Source organism: Nycticebus coucang, chromosome 10 (assembly GCF_027406575.1).
Source record: "Nycticebus coucang isolate mNycCou1 chromosome 10, mNycCou1.pri, whole genome shotgun sequence".
Taxonomy (NCBI): Eukaryota; Metazoa; Chordata; class Mammalia; order Primates; family Lorisidae; genus Nycticebus; species Nycticebus coucang.
In genome coordinates, this window is record NC_069789.1 from 4,081,249 (window position 1) to 4,102,818 (window position 21,570).

Sequence of the window (21,570 nt, forward strand, 5' to 3'; positions counted from 1 at the left end):
ACCAGCCTGGGCATCATAGCGAGACCCTGTCTCTAAAAGAAAAGAAAAAAATTAGGCGGGTCTCAGGGTGCGTGCCTGTGTCCCAGCTACTAAAGAGACTGTCGTGGGAAGATCACTAGAGCTCAGGAACTGGAGGCTGCAGTGAGCTCTGACTGAGCCACTGTGCTCCAGCCTGGGCAACTGACAGAGACCTTTTCTCTAAGAACTAACTAACTAAATGAGTAAATAACAACAAAAGGAATCTAAGGAAGCTTCCTATGTGCAGGAGGGATATCTCCTATTCATATTTTTTAAAAGACTTGCTGCTTGGAGAAATGAACTTTTGGTCAAGGAGTCTGGAAAACCATGTGAATATTTTAAGCAAGGAATTAGTAGTAACCATTTGGACTACAAAAAGACTAATACAAGGTATTTTATAACAAATTCTGGCTGATACTTAAAGGATATTCAAACTTATTTCAACCTTCCCAACTGTTAAACATTGGGAGGGATAGTAGAAATTTCTATAGTCATACACAAAATACCAATTAAATGTGTAAGAGTTTACACTGATCAAGAGAAGTCTGTTGGAATTAAAACAGGTCTGTGTGTGTATATGTATATATATATATATGTGTGTACATGTATATGTGTGTGTGTATGTGTGTATAGAAAAAGAGCCTCACTCTGTTACCCTGGGTAAAGTTCCATGGCATCATGGCTCACAGCAACCTCAAGCTGTTGGGTTTAAGTGATCCTCTTGCTTCAGGTACCCACCATGACGATAGGCTAATTTTTCTGTTTTTAGTAGAGAGGAGATCTCATTCTTGCTCAGGCTGGTCTTGAACTCCTACACTCAAGAAATCTAGTTGCCTTGGCCTGCCAGAGTGCTAAGATTACAGGCATGAGCCATTACATCTGACCCAGAATTTAAAACATATTTTTATTATGTTATAACATCCATATTAAAAAATTAATAATGTAAGAAATAAATATGTTTTACTAAAAATAAAAACAGAAATAAATATCAGAATGTGGGCAAATCTTACCCAAGTTCTAGAATGTGCTGAAAGAAAAGCTTTAAAAATATGTACTTGAAAAGTCATTGAATTTTCTTCAACTTGATTTATTTCAAATTGGTTAGTTATTTACTTTTGAGGTGAAATGTGGATTTTAAGGTAAAAAATGGTTGGTTGACTTATTTTATTATTAATTCTCAAAAATGCATTTGTGAGACCTGTACTGTCTGATTGCCGTATCACATAATCTACACTGGCAGTTACATAGTTAATCCCTCTGTTCTGAAACCTAGTATTTAGAAATAATTTCCAGTAAAGGCACACAAGATAATATATGAGGATATAATAAAACAATTAGGCTTGAATGTGAACAAGTCGAGGGTCCACATTTTGTCTGACATTAGCTGCTCCTGGATCACAACCTTGACCAGGCTGTGACAGTAAGAATTAAAATCTCCCTAATCCCAATTCATTAAAGCATGGAGTTCAGATTTTTATTTACAGAAATCTTTTCCTATGAATTGTGGTCACCTCTCATTTTAGTGATTGAATAATCTTTATTCGAAAATCAATGAACCATTTATAAGCCACATAGATCTTTTCTTAGTCACAATCATAAATGTGGCTTCCAAGCCACATGATGGTGGCTCTCTTAGTTAATTAGAGAAAATGTGATCACAGCCATGGGATAGGGGTCAACTTGATTCTCTTTCTACTTATAATACATTCCTATACTAATCTTTATCATATGAATTTAAAATATTTTCATTACAAAATAATGTTGCACCCTTGTAAAGATGCTGGTAGGCTTCTCTGATTACCGTCACCTGTTAAGGAATCACGAAGGCACACGTTTGATGCTGCCGTCAGCACTGACAAGCTTTTTCACCCAGCCATCCTATTGTCACATGAGCTAAAACATAAAATCCACAGTGAACATTTCTTATGTTTTCTTTCAAAGCCATTTGAATGAAAAGGCTTTGATATACCATGTGGTACAATGCACTGGTTTTATAGACCATTTGACATATTTTCATCACACTGGTTAACATAGCCTTCCTGGCATTTTCTTAGTTATTGTGTTAAGACATTTACATTCTACGTTTACTAAGTTTCACATGTACTCTTGTAAGATGCACTGCAGGTGTAATCCCACCAATCACCCTCCGTCCATCCCCCTCCCTCCTCCCTCTCCCCCTTCCCCCTATTCTGAGGTTGTAACTGGGTTATAGCTTTCATGTGAAAGCCATAAATTAGATTCATAGTAGGGCTGAGTACATTGGATACTTTTTCTCCCATTCTTGAGATACTTTATTAAGAAGAAGATGTTTGGAGAACACTTAGAGATTTAAAAAATAGATCTGCCATTCAATCCTATAATTCCTCTACTAGGCATATACCTAGAAGACCAAAAATCAAATCATAACAAAGATATTTGTACCAGAATGTTTACTGCAGCCCAATTCATAATTGCTAAGTCATGGAAAAAACCCAAGTGCCCATCAATTCACGAATGGATTAAAAAATTGTGGTATATGTAAACCATGGAATATTATGCAGCCTTAAAGAAAGATGGAGACTTTACCTCTTTCATGTTTACATGGATGGAGCTGGAACATATTCTTTTAAGAATCTTCATACCACTTTCCAAAGACGGTGTGATGATTTGTAGTCTCTCCAACACTGACCGAGTCTTCCTTTCGCTCTATAGCCATGCCAGCATCTGTTGCTTTGGGACTTTTTGGTAGGAACCATTTTCACTGGTTATAGGAATTATAGGATATCTCATGGGGATGTTGATTTGCATTTCCCTGATGGTAAGTGATGCTGGCCATTTTCATGATTTTGGCCCTTAGACTATCCTCATTTTCATCTGTTTTTGTTCATGTCTTTTGATCACTTTTTAATAGGGTTATTTGACCTTTTTCTTGTTCATTTGCTTGGATTCTTTGCAGATTCTAGTTATCAGCCCTTTATCAGATATATAGCAGGCCAATATTTTTCCCGTTCTGTAGATTGCCTGCTTACTCTATTGATCATGTCCTTGGCTTTGCAGAAACTTTTTTATGTGATCAGGTCTCATTGGTTTATTCTTGTTGTTGCTGTGATTGCTTTTGGGGTCTTCTTCATAAATTATTTCCCTAGGCTAATATCTCTATGAGTTTGTCCAACACTTTTTCTAGAATTCTCATAGTTTCATGCTTTAGGTTTAAGTCTTTTATCTACCGTGAATTAATTTGTGTGAGAGGTAAGAGGTGCAGATCCTCATGTTTTAAAACTGAGTCTAGATGTCACTTTCCTGTTCAACTTGCCAAGGACTTAACATTGAACTTAAAGGTCAAGCTCCTTGTGGTGGTCTTAGCGGCTCCATGAATGTGAACTGAACATTTACCTCTCTCTCTACTACCTTTCTTGCCTTTTGTTGAATTTGGCCACCTTAACCCTCTTCCTACTCTTCAATGATGACAAATTTGTTTGGATTTCACTCAAATCCAAGCTCCTCAGAGACCATCCTGGAGCAGCCTCCCCAAAGCAACCTCATTCTGCAGCCATTATTTGAACTGATTCTCATTAAAGTGCTATATCGTCCTAGGCAGAACAAAAATACATAAGCATGTACTTGATAAGATATTCACCATTATTTCTTTACATTCTCGTTTATGTGCGGTGATCATGAAACTATTTTTTCTTAGCATCAAATGTACCCTTTCCTGACACAACAGATGCTTCTTCAATTGGCAGCAGCAGACTTTAGGTTACATTTTTTTCAGTAATCCTAGAACAGAACCAGCCTCATTAAAGTCATCCTCCTCAGAGTTCTGAATCTCAACTACCTGAGTCCTCCCTGTGAGCTCTGGAGGCTCCACTAATGTCTCAACAGTGCTCCCTTCTCAGAGATCTGAGTTTTGCGTTCCACGGGGCTTCTTTTCCAAGATGCTAAACTTGAATAATTCCACATTTCCCTTCTGTTCTCCCCTCCCTGGGTGAGTGTCTGCTTCCTGAAGTCACTCCTTCACACCTCAGGGGCTCAAGCTGTCGCCCTGGGTAGAGTGCCACGGCATCACAGCTCACAGCAACCTCAAACTCTTGGGCTTAAGTGATCCTCTTGTCTCAGTTTTTCTATTTTTAGTAGAGACGGGGTCTCATGTTTGCTCAGGCTAGTCTCGAACTTGTGAGCTTAAGCATCCTACCCACCTGGGCCTCTCAGAGTGCTGGGATTATAGGCGTGAGCCACTGTACCCGGCCTTCCTTTTCCCTTCTCAGTTTTCTAACACCTGGTTAACAATTATTCATAACAATTTCTCTCCGCTGACATGACTGTGTGGCTTCTATCTCCTGACTGGATTTGGCCTCACGAACTAGGAGTGAATCTTTGGCTGATTAAAATATCAGAAGCACAGACAAGGCTGTATTTCAGCTTCTAAAGGAGGCCTTAGAGTTATGGGAGGAAAAAGTTAAGTGGCCTCCTAATATTGGTTTCAAAGGCACAAATGTCTACCCTTTGGTAAAAATCCTTTTTCTTCCCACACGTTCCCATAGTCTTGAATTTCATGGTCAGATTCTTCACTGAGAAGAAAGCGGCAGCTTAATGACTGGAATATGTTATAATGAGGATACAGTGTGGAAGGGAGCCTGCTGAGGAGATTACAGGGTTAGTAAAGGATCAGTAGTGGGGGTTGTTTGGGAACTCATGAAAGCATGTTTAATTTCTATGTGACTACTTCTTCTTCCAAAACAGTAAAATAGCTATTCTTGCCTTGCTTACATCATGTCTCATTGATAGAAATAGGGAATCATCTAACTGGCCAGGGCTGGGTTTGAACCCGCCACCTCCGGCATATGGGGCCAACGCCCTACCCCTTTGAACCACAGGCATTGCCCTAACTGAAAAATATTTTTTGAGAGATAAGAACTGCTATAAAATTATTGAGGGATATATGGATTTTTAAAAGGAATTTAAACTGTATAGAAAAGGGTCAGGTACATTATTCAACGTTTTCTTGAGTTTGTTCACTCTTATTACCTCCAATGCAAGCATTATACTATAGTCTTATTTAGCATCTCAAATGAACACAAGAAGTGTTTTGAACTGTTAATTTAGAATGAATTTTAACTTAGGTTAGAGAAATTTTAAAATATGTGGATAGTATGAATTCCTGTTTGAAATGATAGTCCCTGAAATTTAGAGACGTTGCCTCCCTGTCTTATTAATTATCATTGAAAAATACCTTCTAGGAAAAGAGTGCATTTTGTCATCTTCAGGATGGTATTGACCCTAGAACTGAGGGAGAGCTCACAAAGTTGCATCGCTGCTGCAAGAAAATGACCAAAACCAGGTGTAAGCAGTTCCAAAATTAAAAAAAGAAAAATCAAGAACTTGAAGTATTTTGTAAGGCAATTGGCATATAAACATTTAAGAAAACCTTAATTAAAGATGATGATTTCTAGTCTTCTGAACATCTGTTCTTATCTGAGGGGTGCTGACATGATAGCGTGGAAGTGTGGGCCTTCCCCTTGAGGTTGGGCACGTGGGTAGCAACATGATGATTTTGAAGGACGAAATCTCAAATGTCAACGGTCTCATCAAGACACTAACTTTGGTTCTCCGAGTTTTGAGAAGAAGCCTCTTATTTCCCTTTTAAAAAATAAATCAAGGACCATAGACTGTCAAAAGCTTGTGTGAAATCCTGAGAGACTAAACATTTAGAGGCTGTGGTTGTACCTAAGTTTGCCTCCTTCCTGATTCTGAAAATTAGTTTTTGGGGTCTGCCAGGGGATGTCCACTGTGGCTGTACCACTTGACGCCAGAGGAGGCTCGATGCATAGAAGCTTTCCATTCTGAGCACAAATCCTATCTCTTTGCTAGATTTCGTGCCAGGAAAACATTATGACTGCAACCCCTATGTAGATAGCACACCAAATATAGGAGCGATTCCTTCTAAGCACAGGAAGAACATTATTTATTGAATTTGTGACAATCCTGGGCCTTTCCTCAAATCACCCTTTATAGTGTGAGACACACACTTGGGTACTAACCAACGCTCTGAAACAAGAGTGGTGACAGTGGGACATGACGCCTGACAGCTCTGGGCCTGCGTGCCAGGTGGATCTGGATGCCCCGTGCGCCCATCCTTTCTCTGCGTGCCCTTCTGCCTCCATTCCGAAGAGGAGCTGATAGCAGCAAGCGGCGTTGTTACAGTCATGTTGGCATCAACACACAGATACTCAGTCCTCTGGCTGCTCACTGTTGGCAGACAGGGGATGAACAGGCTGCAGAATGAACCCCATTAGTGTCAACCTAATCCCTTGTAATGCGGTCTGCACCAGTCAAGATTAGGCACCAGACCTCGTTTCCTCTCTTGACTTTGCCCAACATTGAGGAGTTCATAGAAGGGATAATAGTGTTGTGTCTGCCACCACCTTTGGAAGAAAACCAGGACAGTGCCAGTGGCAATTTGATGTTGCACGTTAGAAAGCTGGAAAAATATGTCATTCTGTAGTGGGAGGGGATTACTGTGGTGCATTCACGTATATATTCCTAGGGGTGCTTTTTCTAGAACAGCATTGTTGGCGCTAATGGTGTTATAGTGCCAATACTGAGGAGAAAAGATTATAAGGTTGTTGAGAAGGATTATGTGTGTGTGTGTGTGTGTGTGCAGAGACAGACGGAGAGACAGAGTGAGCATGACGGACCCTCAGGTGCAGACAGGTGAAGGGACAGGGCGGACAGAAATTTGTCTAATGTTTGCTGGAGGCAGAGAATTTGAGATTGACAAGAGCTGATATATAACATTTCTAACAACTAAAAATGCTTAGAATCTCTCATTAGGTGGGAAATGAAAGCTTTAGAAGATTAAGCTCTGCTTCAGGAGAAGGTTTTGATGAACATTTGTAGCCCTTACCATCGAGTTAAAACCGCCTTTCCCAGCTCACCAACCTTTCTTGCCCAACTTTTCTGCCTTTTGGTATTAGGTCACGTTGAACACCAGAATACACTGGGACCATAAAAATCTGTGCTTTTGGCAATGACGCATAGCAGGCGAAGTCTAAACCTACAAATCACCTTGAATGCAGCTCACCGGGACAATGGCCTTGCACTCCCAAACATAACGAGCTTCTGGAGAGAGAAGGTCGGACGGAAGACGGGCAGCTTGCTCTAGGTTCTCCGGCAATGGCAACTCAGCTTTCGACAGTCATAAGCCCTTGAACTCCCCCGTTCTGTTGATGGAAGCATGAACCTTCCTACCACACGTCAGTAAACCCTGGAACCCTTCAGATTCAGTTGTTCATAGATGCAGCACTTGTGTGTGTACTTGTGGGACTAAAACCAGCCTCAGCCAAACGATGGGGAAATCAAATGCAAACCCAGTTGTGTTCACAGTCTGTGTTTCCCTACAACCCCCTGTAACGCCACCCACTTCACACGCTCCCAGACTTTAGGGGCAGCTGTAGCCTTGGGTGCTTGTTTCTTCACATGTGAGTTTCTCTAGCTCCTTTAAGAATGTTTAAGTTTCAGAGAGCTGAGTCATATTTGCTTAACTTTTCAGGATTATGCAGGCTCCTCTGAAGGCTTTGCATAATAAAGGTTTCTGCTGGAAGATAGAATAGGGAACAGATCAAAGTCACGGTAATGAAAAATAATTGAGAGCCTCAGTTGGAGACGTCTGGGCTCAGAAGGCACAGCCATAGCATATACCTTAAGTGATTCCCATTTACCCTGCAACCCTACCTGTAGTCACTAAAATCAGGCAGAATAGGAGACAGAATTTTTTTATTTTAATGAGGAACATGCTTAGTTTGGCCCCGTAGGGAAGTTCAAAAAACTCCTTTTGTTAGCTTTTTTCTCTTGGAGTTCAGGATCATTTATCAGCTCTGATTCCATCCAATTCAGGTCACTGGTTGAACAAGTGGAAAGTAATGGATGTGGAGGAAGTTTTAATTCCCAAGGAAGCTGCCCCCTTTGAGCAAGGCTATATGGGTACAAAACGTCTGAACACAATAAAAAGGGCTTTAGGAGAAATGTTATTTTCAACTTCAGCAGCCATTTCTTCTTATAAAAATTTCACATTGTCAGGCTGGGTGCGGTGGTTCACACCTGTAATCCCAGCACTCTGGGAGGGCAAGGCTGGAGGAGTCCTTGAGCTCAGGAGTTCTAGACCAGCCTGAGCAAAAGTGAAACTCTACCTCTAGGAAAAAAAAAAAAAAATAGCAGGGTGTTGTAGTGGGCACCTGTAGTCCCAGCTGCTTGAGAGGCTGAGGCAAAAGGATGACTTGAGCCCAAGAGTCTGAGGTTGCTGTGAGCTATGATGCCAACCCAAGGTGAGAGAGTGACACTGCCCCCCCCAAAAAAAAAAATAAAAAAATTCCAGTCCATCTGGAATTTAGTTTTGTGATAACAACGCACCCAAGGCTCTCAGGCTTGTGAGCCAAAGCACATTACATCTCCCGGTTCCTTCTGCGCAACTGCAATCTAAACGGGAAATTTGATGAATGAATGTAGCAGGAACCTCGGCAGGGAAGCCCAGCACCTGGGAGCTGCACACACTCAGTCCCAGCTCGGCCCTTCATCTTGCCCCTTCCGCCCTTCCTGCTATCTTGGCATCTAGAACTGCAGAGCAACACAGATGACCCTGGGCTGACCCTTCAGACACATTCCGGAGGCAGAGTTTATTCCAGACACAGCAGAAGCCTTGTCATGCTGAGAAAGGGCAGTTGAACTACATGTAACTTCCACCCTTCTCTTGGGCAGTTTCAAGACTTCCTATGACGTTATAAACACACATACGAAAACATTTCACTAAAAACAATCTAATCGTAAAGAGCATTATGAAATACACCATAGCCGCCTCCGCTTCTCTTTTGCAGTCCTGTAGTTCAGCATGATTGAGGCTACAGACCATTCTGACTTCTCGTTGCCATGAAAATCATTTTTTTAATTGAACATATTGTTCAATCACAGTAATATTCATTATTCTGTTTAGCAATGTTGTACAGATGCTTCCATATTGTTGACTGAATCAGTAATTTATTTTGTGAATTGTTTAGTATTATCACAATGTCTACACACACGACGGTAGGTTGTTCATCCACTTGTTAGACATGCGGGTTCTGTCCTGTTTGCGTTCGTTGCAAATAAAGCTGCTGTAAATATTTTTGCACAACTCTTTTAGCGTACACGTCTTCATTTTCGAGTACATAGTGAAAAGGTGGAATGATTGCACCTTCGCTTTTAAAAATAGTACCATTTTGTCATTTCATATGTTAACATGTAAAGTTGTGTTTAATTGTAATAAAGCCCAGTTTATCAGATTTAAGGGTTTTAACTTTCTTTTTTTTTTTTTCTTTTTTTTTTTTTTATTGTTGGGGATTCATTGAGGGTACAATAAGCCAGGTTACACTGATTGCAATTGTTAGGTAAAGTCCCTCTTGCAATCATGTCTTGCCCCCATAAAGTGTGACACACACCAAGGCCCCACCCACCTCCCTCCTTCCCTCTTGAAGGGTTTTAACTTTCAATAGCTTCTCAAGGAAACCTTTGTCTACTGCAAGGACCTGAAGATACTCTCGTAAGTGCTTCCCCAAAGGTTGACATTTTTATTGTTCATGGTTAGGTCTATCTCAAATTAATGTTTGTGCGCAGCGTTGGGTAGGGGAAGCGGGGTATCTTATTTTATGCGTATCCATTGGTTATGACATCATGTGTTGATTTCTTTTTCTCTACTGAATTGTATTGCATTGTATCTTTGATGAAAATGGAGTTTCTGCAAATTCTATTTCAAAATTTTCTATTTGGTTCCTTTGAATTACAAATTATGGGTGTCTCCTTATACCACTGAGTCATCTCAATACCCTTTTAGGAGTTCTTAAACTCAGACAGTGGAAGTTTCCAAATGATATCCTTTCATTTCCCAAATGTGTTTTTTTTTTTTTTAATTGTTTTTGGTCAATTGAGGGTACAAAGAATTAGTGCAATGTTTGCATTTATTAGGTAAAGTCCCTCTTATAATTGTGTCCCACCTCCATGATGTGTGCCGTACGCTGTGACCCCCACCCCCATTCTTCTCCCCTCTACCTGCTCCCTTGTTCCCCTGCCCCCACCTTGAATTGATTTTTCTCTTATGTGGGTATGTCATCATCATCTATTGGCTTCATATTAGAATTGAGTACATTGGATTCTTGCTTTTCCATTCTTGTGATGCTTTATTAAGACAAATGTGTTCCACCTCCATCCCGGTTAATGCAAAAGATGTAAAGTCTCCATTTTTTTAATGGCTGAATAGTATTCCACAGTATACAGATACTACAGCTTGTTAATCCTTTCCTGGGTTGGTGGGCATTTAGGCAGTTTCCACATTTTGGCAATTGTAAATTGAGCTGCAATAAACAGTCTAGTGCAAATGTCCTTATCATGGAAGTGTTTTTTTTCTTTTTTTTTTTTTCCCCTGGGTAGATGCCCAGTAATGGGATTGCAGGATCAAATGGGGGTCTTGTTTGACGTATATCAAATGTCTCAAATTGTAAGTCCTCACTCAAATGTCACCTCTTTCTAAAAACCTTGCATGATTTTCATAGTTGTGAAGAACTTTTTTTTGGCTGGTTGCAGTGGCTCATGACTGTAATCACAACCGTCTGTGAGGCCAAGGTGGGTCGATCGCTTGAGCTCTGGAGTTCAACATCAGCCTGAGCAAGAGCAAGACCCCGTCTCTAATAAAAACTGAAAAATTAGCCAGGCATTGTGGAAGGTACCTGTAATCCCAGCTACTTGGGAGGTTGAGGCAAGAGAATCTCTTGAGCCCACAAGCTTGTGGTTGCTGTGAACTATGACTGATGATGCCATGACACACTACCCAGGGTGGCAGAGTGAGACTGTCTCAAAAAATATATATAAATAAATTAAAAAAGAATCTTTTTTCATGATCTTTCAAAGCACATTGCACTTTCCTTTGCTTTATATATTTTGTCTGGTCACATCTATGCAATACTATGCATGTGACATGAGGAATCAGCCAAGTTTTGGTTTTTAGTATCACTTAAAATAGCATCCTGCATCTTCTGAGTGAACAAAATATGTTTCCTGAATGGGTAAAATCCAAGAAAAGACATTGGCCACCATGCATGCTGTGTTCTGCAAAGACGGTGTTATCTTTGCAGAACGTAACTATTTATTTATTTAGGGCCCCTTTTAATTCAACTCATTGAATGGTGCTCAGTGCATTTTGTTAGTTATTAAATAAAACATTCAAGTATCTGCTTTCACTTTCCTACATGGTGACATTCATGCTACTACTGTCTACACAGAAAATCAATGACAGACTTTCATTTCTCATGTAGAAAGGTCTAGATTAAGAAAATACACCTCCAAAGGCAACATCGAATAGCCTGAATTAGAAAAAAAAAATGAGTAGGGACATTCAAGATAAATATTGCTATACTTTGAGAAGAAGGGGGAATTACAGGAGATACTCCGAGGCAGCTGCAATTAAAAATGTTAATAAGAATCCAGAAAAGAACAAGAACTGTAAATGAGTCTTTTACGAGGTAGAGACATATGATGAATTGTGCTACTCTGGATAATCACAATTAGCAAAATCGAGAATAATTAAAGAAACTGAATGAGATCACAGATTGTGATAAATGGGCCTCGACTTGTTAGAGAACTGTGCTATTAGCAGGTGCTTTCTGCTGGTGAGGAAAAGAAGGAGAGAAAGAATTTCCCTGTGAAAATAAAAAAATTGGTGTTTCATACCTTACTACTCTTAATAAAATGATGATCTAACAATGAGGCATTCTCAGGATAAGAATCTACAAATAGGCAAATGTCCCTGAACCCTCGGGGAGGCAGCCTCTGTCTCAGGACTGCCACTCAAGGGAGCGCTGGAAGATTCAGGTCACTAAAGACTAACCTTTCCCTGCCTGAATTTGCCTTTACCAAGCATGGCTGTGAATTACACAGTAGGGGAGGGATGTGTCTGTGCTTATTAAAGACACTCGGCTTTCATCACATACAGTTTCCAAGGCCTCAGGTTAACTATGGTAACTCTCTAGAATATTCCTAAGGAAATAGTGTCCCATCATGTCCATAATTCCTAAAAATGTTTCTACAATGGTGTAAAACATTAAAGTCATTCCTAGATTTTTCAAAAACAATAAGATAATTAAATATTGGCTTTGGAAATAGACTTAATCCTCAGCCCCGGGTTTTGTTGTGTGCACATATAATGCCCTCTCCAATGATGAACAGTCGGGTCTACGGCTGAAGCTCTCCAGCACTGAGCTTATCGGCGCCATCTGTATGGAAATGGGTGTGCTGAGTTACCTTATTCTATTCTTTGTGCTCAAATTAAGTTGGAGCTGTAGACTTACGGGTATAGACGTCACAGTTTGGGGCCTGCCTGAGCAGGTGACGTGCAGACACACCCACTTTCCCTAATCCTAATGCTGTTAGAGGCTGCCTACCTGCTGGAGTTGCACTGGTGAGAGAAAGTTGTACTGGTCAGGAAAACATAAATATTCCAAAGACATAAAATTCATTACTTCTGGGTGGCGTCTGTGGCTCCAGGAGTAGGGTGCCAGCCCCATCTATGGGGGGGTGGGGGTTCAAACCCGGGCCCAGCCAAAACTGCAAAATAAAATAAAATAAAATTAATGACTTCTATACTATCCATACATACTTACATGAATTTCTGGTTATTACTGAATTATATACATCTCCTTTCAGACTAAACCAAGCTATCATTACTTAATTTCCCGAGACTATCCAAGTCTTGTTCAAATGCCCGATACCCTTTTCACGCCTATCACGAATAAATATACATCTACATGTACCTGCCCTCGGTTTCTCCAACATGCACTGAGAGTCTCGCACAGGACAAACAGTGTTATAAGAATGAGATATAGAAAAGTGAGTTCAACAAGGTTCTGCCTAAGGATTATGCAGAGTGACAGTGGGCATATGACAAACAAATAGATAAATAAAACACAGTGGGAACAGTATGTTGAACTCAAGACCAGATGATGATGTACTAGATTTTACGTGAACAGGCAAGGCCTTCCTGAGGTCATGACATTGAAACCGATTCCTACATTTTGAGGAGCCAGCCAATCAAAGATGTATGATAAGGTCCTAAGATTTGAATGACATTGATATGCTTGGGGAACAGAAAGACGATGAGGATGGGTTGAAAGCAGTGAATAAGAAAAGAGCATCAGTAGACGCGTTCAGGAGTTGGCAGGTGAATGTAATGGATGTAGGAAGCTTTTATTTTTTTTTTTTAATTTTTTTTATTAAATCATAACTGTATACAATGATATGATTATGGGGCATCATACACTCACTTCATAAACCATTTGACACATTTTTATCACAGTGGTTAACATAGCCTTTCCTGCGTTATCTCAGTTACTGTGCCAAAACATTTACATTCTACATTTACCAAGTTTCGCAAATACCCCTATAATATGCACCACAGGTGTGATCCCACCGATTCCCCTCCCTCTACCCACCCCCCCTTTCCCACTTCCCCCTATTGTTAATAAATTGTGGTATATGTATACCATGGAATACTATGCAGCCTTAAAGAAAGATGGAGACTTTACCTCTTTCATGTTTACATGGATGGAGCTGGAACATATTCTTCTTAGTAAAGTATCCCAAGAATGGAAGAAAAAATACCCAATGTACACAGCCCTACTATGAAACTAATTTGGGACTCTCACATGAAAGCTGTAGGAAGCTTTTGGTTAGATTCAAGCGGAGAAACAGTCCCTTGTCTCTTTTATTTTGAAATGAGCTCTCTGGTTCCTCTGTTGAGGCTGATCAGAAAAGGGCGAGAGCAGAAGCAAAAGGATCCTGGGGAAGTGACTTGCAGTCATCTGGAAGAGAGATGATGGCTCTGGTGACAGCCGTGAAGAGGAGAGGTTATATTCATCAGAATTGCTGGAGAGTGGGGTTGGAGGAGGGTGAAAACTGTGTCTCTTTAGACGTGTTAATTAGGAGACGCCTGTTAGAAAGCCAGGTGGGGATATCAAATAGACCCCGGGGCCATGAGTCTGCAGGTCAGGGAAGACCCCGGGGCTGACTGTGAACCTTTGGAAGTCACGGGCACATCCGGGTATGCAAAGCCAGGAGCTAACTGAGTTGTCAAGGAAAGATGAAGGAAAGAACATAGATGGGGTCATACCCATGAACAGTGAGAAAGCGGGTGAAAGCGGAAGGCTGGCAAAAAAGATTGAGAAGGAACAGCCAGCCAGGAAGGAGACTAGGAAAGAGGTACCTTGGGTGTCTGGAGAAAAAACAAATACAAAACAAAACAAAAATATTACAAGAAAGAAAGGATGTTTAATAGCATCAAAATTGCTGAGTAGTCAAATACTCATAAAAGCAGAGAAGTAATGCCAGGACCTTTGGGGAGGAGAATTAAGCAAAGAGTGAGGGTCCAAGAAGCGTCTGTTTTATTCAAGAGGCTCTGTGTACCTTAGAGATAACTGCTGATGCAGGCAGGCCCTGCAGAGGTTTGTATAAATTTTGAATTTTGTAGGGCACATCTAATCCCAGAAACGTACTTGATCATTTTGAGTTTTGGGTACTGCGAAATTAAGAACAAAACTTAGAATTGACATCATGGTTATAATCCTTTTAAAATGAACCTGAAAATTCCAGCCTATGTGATTCATTACGTTTTTACAAGATAGCAGGCTCTGTGGATGTGGTTGGCGTAGATGAACTTATCATTATCATCCTACAGAGTCATAATTTTGTGGGATGAAATTAAAAGTCAAAGTTGTGCTAATTTTATTTTAGTTGAGAAGAGTAATATAGTCAGTACAGAACTTTTCTTTCTTTTTTTTTTTTTTTTTTTTGGCTGGGGCTGGGTTTGAACCTGTCACTTCCAGTATGTGGGCCTGGTGCCCTACTCCTTTGAGCCACAGGTGCCGCCCAGTACAGAACAGAACTTTTTTTTTTTTTTTTGTAGCCAACAATTTTATTGAATTTGTTTCTAATTTCTAACAGTTTTTTGTGTGTGTGTGTGTGTAGTTTAAATTTCTCTAGATGTAATATCATCTGCAAACAAGGATCATCTGACTTCTTCCTTCCCAATTTATGTCCTTTAAGTCTTTCTCTTGTCTGATTTGTATGGCTAGATGTTCAAGTACCGTTTCAAATAATAGCAGTGAGAGTGGGCATCCTTGCCTTGTTCTAGATCTCAGAGCAAAGTCTTTCAGTTTTTCCCCATTCTGTACTATACTAACTGTATGTCCATCATATATGGCTTTCATCATGTAAGTTCCTTCTATACCCAGTTTTTTTGAGAGTTTCTATCAGTTGAATTTTATTGAATGCCTTTTCAGGATTAGTTGAAATGATTCTATGGTTTTTATCTTTCATTCTGTTTATATGATGTAGCACATTGATTGATTTATGTATATTTAACCATTCTTGATTCTCTGGGATAAATCTCACTTGAACATGATGAATAATCTCTTTAATTTGTTGTTGAATTCAGTTTGCTAGTTAAGAATTTTTGTATCTATATTTATCAGAGATACTGGCCTATGGTTTTCTTTATTTGTTGTGTCTTTGTCTGATTTTAGTAGCACGGTCATATATGCCTTGTGGAATGAATTGGGGGTATTCTTTCTACCTTGATTTTCTGCAATAGTTTAAACGGGATTGGTATTAGTTCTTCTTTGTAAGCTTGATAGAATTCAGCCGTGAAGCCATCAAGTCCTGGGCTTTACTTCGCTAGAACTTTTTAATTGACAATATTACTTAGAAAACATTCAGTTCTATTGACTAGTATTATCACAGGGGGAAACCAGGCAATAATTTGTCCAAGAACGCATAGGGCAGCCAGAATAGAAGTTATAGAAGTCATCTTCGTATGCCCTTTTTGATTTCTCTTCAATAAATATGTGGAGTAAATGGAGTGCATTGATTTACATCTGTGAGTCTTTTAAATCTCCAAATATTTATTTGAAAAGCATGCTTTTGGTTACTATAAAGATTAAGTATATTTTTTGTTACACACACACACACACACACAGAGCTCAGGTTTTTCATCCCATTGAGTGTTTTTGTAATGTATTTTTAGAAATATATCTTTGTGTATGTGAATGTTAAGAAACAGAAAAAATATCTAATAAGTGGCCATGGAAGTAGAATCTTTATTCACCGATCTTGGCTTTTAGAGCAAGCATTCAGTGAGCAGAGCTTTCATGCTCCACACTGTACATTTTATACTATCTTGAAATTTGACGATAGCCAGCAAGTATTATCCTGCAATTTTACAGACTAAGGAACAGAACACCTATGAACTTGAAGTTCCTTAAGCTCACTCATGTTCTTGCTGCCTGAACATAGAGCTTTTGTATGTCTGGTTTGAAAATACGACCCTCCCCCCACCATAATATACTACCTTAATCAATGACTGAATTTCCCCCTGCAAAAGATTATGTCAGTACACGTGCCCGTAGGGGAGGTTCATTTAAAAATAATTTTCATTCTGAGAGAAATCAAAATAATTTTCACCCTCGGAGACAATGATATACAGGGGGAAATATATTTAAAATGTCTAGCAGGTTAGAAGGGCCATCGTATTTGCCTGTTGGAAAATGGTGAAATATTACAAAAAGTCATGTATGGATTTGTGTCTTTGCTCAGCAACTTTTGTGGGTAATTGTAGGCAAATTACTTTGACTGTCTGAATCTGAGGCCCTTCACAACAGAAGTTTATTATAGTAACTACTTCAGAGTTTATGATGTTTAAGTGACACATATTTTTAACAGTGCATGGGAGCATAATGCCCTAGTCCTCAAGACCTGAAGATGTAGTTACATGCCAAGAATAAAATAATGTTTATTGCAGACCTATTCACAATTGCTAAGTCATGGAAAAAGCCCAAGTGCCCATTGATCCATGAATGAATTAATAAATTGTGGTATATGTACACCAGGGAATATTATACAGCCTTAAAGAAAGATGGAGACTTTACCTCGTTCATGTTTACATGGATGAGCTGGAACATATTCTTCTTAGTAAAATTTCTCAAGAATGGAAAAAAAAGTATCCAATGTACTCAGCCCTACTGTGAAACTAATTTTTGGCTTTCATATGAAAGGTATAACTCAGTTATAACCTAAGAATTTGGGGAATGGGGAGAGGGAGGGGAGGGAGGGGGGAGGATGGGCAGAGGGAGGGGGATTGGTGGGATTACACCTGCGGTGCATCTTACAAGGGTACATGTGAAACTTAGTAAATGTAGAATATAAATGTCTTAACACAATAACTAAGAAAATGCCAGGAAGGCTATGTTAACCAGTCTAATGAAAATGTGTCAAATTGTATATAAAACCAGTGTATGGTGCCCCATTATCGTATTAATGTACACAGCTATGATTTAATATTAATTAAAAAAATAATAATGGGATGTGCATCTATGAGTAAGATTAATCGGAGGAAATAAAAATCCCTGTGCAGTAATAAGTGAATGCTGAGTGAAGCATATTGGGAGATTCAAATTCTAACCCAGTTATAGACATGTTAGCTTGTGGTCTTTTTTTTGCAGTTTTTGGCCGGGGCTGGGTTTGAACCCTCCACCTCCTACCTATGGGGCCAGCGCTCTACTCCTTTGAGACACAGGCGCCGCCCTTGTAGTCCTTTTTTAAAACACAAAAAGTTTACAGATGGAAATTATCCACAGAATTATTGGAACAGTTAAAATAAGAGAAGTTGCCTCATTTTTTTCCCAAGACAGTCCATAAAATGGATTTGAATATTCTGTGCGTTAAGGCTATGTATATTGTTGAAAATAGGGATAGATGGCCAGGCTATTTTATTCATTTTAAATTCACAGGCATTTTCTTTTATTTCATTTTGTTTCACGTAAAAATTGAATATCTAAGTAGATCAAACTGGAAAGTGGTAGTGTACTACCGTCCAGTTCTATGTTTAACAGCTTTATTGACGTATAATTGACATTATCAATTATGATTGTATAATATCAATTATGATTACATAATGTCAATTATACCTCAATAAAGCTGTTCAAACTGGTGACAAAAAACTACACATATTTAAAATGTACAATCTGGGAAGTTTGGACATATCTATACACTTAGGAAACAATCATTAAAATCAAGCTAATGAACATTCATCACTCCCAAAGTTTCCCTGATATTCATTTAAAATTCATCACTATTTAAAATTTGTTGCTCCTTCCTCCAATGTATAGACAAACATTCCTCTTGTCTGCCCTATTTCACTGTGAGTTGTTATTTTCTATAATTTTACATAAGTTTCATCATGCAGAATTAATTCATGTTGCCTGTTGTAAAAACAAATCTTATAATAATGATTTTGAGATATTTCTGTTGAGCATATAGGTCATTTATTTTTGAATAGTTGTATAGTATGGATTTATCCCAATGCTTCATATCTATTTGCCTATCGATTGATACTCATGTATTTTTTCCAGTTTTTAACTATATAAATAAAACCATTGTGGAGATATTTTTTCTTCGAGATAGAGTCTCACGCTGTCACCCTTGGTAGAGTGTGATGGTATTATCACAGCTCATAGCAACCTCAATCTCTTGGCTCAGGTGATCCTCTTGCCTCAGCCTTCCCAGTAGCTGGGACTACAGGTGGTCACCACTACCCCTGGCCAGTTGTTCTATTTTTAGTAGAGATGGGGTTTTACTCAGGCTGGTCTCGAACTCCTGAGCTCAAGCGATCCTCCTACCTCAGCCTCCCAAAGTGGTAGGATTTCAGATATGAGCCATCGTGCCCAGCCCATTGTAAAAATTTTTGTACAAGTATTTATATACTGATAGACTTTCATTTTTCTTGTTTAAATATCTAGGAGTGGAAATAGTCAAAAAATTACATATGCACATTTAATGCTTAATACTTTAACATACTTCCAAGATACAATACAGTAGAAACTCTGTAAGTTGACCACCCAAGGGACTGTAACAAAATGCTCAACAAAAGGAACGAGGCTGATTGTATTGATACGTACAAGTGGTGCATATCTGGTCAAGGAAAAATAGGTCAACCTTAGGAGGTGGTCAAGTATGGAGGTTCTACCGTATTTTCCAAATTGGTTATAACATTTTACACTTCACCAACAAATAGGAGAATTTCAGTTGTTCACACCCTTACCAACAGTTTAAATGGTCAATATTTTTAATTTTAGTTGTTCAAACAGATGTGCAGTAGCATCTCATTGTGGTTTTAATTTGTATTTTTCTAAGATCTAATAACATTGAACATCTTTTCATGAGCTTATGTGACATCGCTGTATCTTATCTGGAAATCTGTTAGAATATTTTGCCTGTTTCTTAAGTTGGATTATGGATTCTCTTATTGAATTGGTAGAGTTATTGATACAGTTCTGAATAAAAATGTGTGAATAGCAAATAGTTTCTGTGAGCAGTGGTTTGTCTTTTCTTTTGCTTAAAAATATCTTTAAAAACATATTTCTTAGTTTAATGAAGTTCGATTTATCATTTTTTGTGGATTATGCTTTGCATGGCTGAGATAATTGTCTAACAAGTTCACAAGGATTCATTTCTGTGGTGTTTACATAACTTTTTGGCAGAAATTTAATTGTTTTCTTTAATGATGAAAATTACAAACATGTACAAAAAAATAGGACATGGTATTATGAACTAACGTGTGTTCAGTTCCCCTCTTCAACAGCCCTTGTTTCACTGGTATGTCTTCCAATACCTTAAAACATGCTAATAATGTTCCTGTTATTTGTGTGTTTTAAGCATTTTATTGATGCATAAAAAATATAGAAAAGTGTATAAGTCATAAGCACGTAACTCAATAAATTGTCAACATGAAACATTGGTATATTCAATATCCCAATCAAGAATTTAAACACCACCAGCACTCTAGAAACTCCTTACATTGCAAAAGGAATTCCCACCTTTATTTCCAAGTCCATAAATAAATTTTGCCTTTTGTTAAACTTATAGGTATAATGGAATCACTAATATTTCCACTCCCATGTCCTTTGCAGAATTGGCCCATGGAGTTTCATGTGATAAATAATTTGCTTATCTAATGACTTTTTAACATTCCATTATGTGAATATAACACACTTTACATATTTTGGTGTTGATGAACATTTGGATTGTTTTCAGGTTTTTGCTTTTGCACATTGAGCTCCTCTGGACATTCCTGCTTATATTTGGTTTTGGTTTTGATCATATATATATATATATATATATAAAATTATGTTTAATGCACAGCTGAAGATAGAATTTGGGGGGAGTTAGGATGCATATAATCAGCTTTAGTAGACACTGACTGCTTAGTTTTTGTAAGGGGTTGCACCACTAATGATTGAAAGAAACTGTATGTATGCATACTAAATATTAACAATATTCTGGATAATAATTTTTAATCCCCTAATTGCCTTGTTAAAATATTTCTCCACCTTTAGTTATTGGAAAAATAACTCAATGCTATTATTACTCTAGCTGCTGTTTGTGGTTGTTTTTCATGAGTGATTTCTGTGAATTTGATCATTTCTTTGGCTCAACAGTTGAATTTCTGGAACCGCAACGCAGAGACTGGATCCTTGAATCAGGAAACTGATCAAAAGTCTTTCTATTTCCTGATGTTTCATTAGAATGTAAAGCATTATTTGATCTCTTTAGAAAATTTTTTTTTGTTCATTTCATTATAACCACAACAGTTTGTAAAAGCAAAATAAACAAAATATTCTTCCAAAGCCTGGTACATAGATGTATAATAGCTGTGATTCTCTTCCTTCTATTACAGTAATCTTTCTACAATTTCTTTCAGCCTTTTCAATATTGTTAACATCTATCCTTTTATAGAAAGTGCCTCCGTGGCCACATCTAGACAACACGTAGAAATCCATTGCCATGTAAGCCTTCAAGCTTCAATGACAAATCAATACCTCCTCTCTATGAAACAGGTACATCCTAACAGGATTTTCACAAAGGACCTGACCTAACCCATCTTTATGGCAGTTTGGGATCCATCCAACAGCAGTATATGTCTCAGCAAAATCTTCTCATGTCAAGAAACGCTGTTGAAAACTTTAAAATAAGCTCACCGTAACGAAAAGTCAAATAAAATTCTTTTGAAAATTTGAATGCCTAACTTAATGCCATCGCTAAGAAATCTGTCGCTGATTCATGATTTTTAGGGTAGTGAGCAAGATTATTTGAATCACTTGCACAAACTTACATTCTGCTTAGTTTTTGTTCAAAAACTATTGCAATATTGTGTATTCTTCCTTCTCTAGACTTGATATTTCTTCCAGTTAACTGCCAGAAGGCCTGAGAATTACATGAGCACAGACCGAGCAAGGGCACTATCCTGCCCTCACGACTTTACTGATTACTGCCACTTGTGAATAAATATTTTCACATTGGATAATGAAAGGCTAAAGTGATTACTGAGGATAAGCCAATTAGGCAGCCTTGAAGCGACTGGGGAGGACAAGTTCCAAGCTGTAACACATATGAAGTCTGGTTTACACACAGAGAAAGTAACTGAAGAGATATTATTGGTAAAGTAAAGCC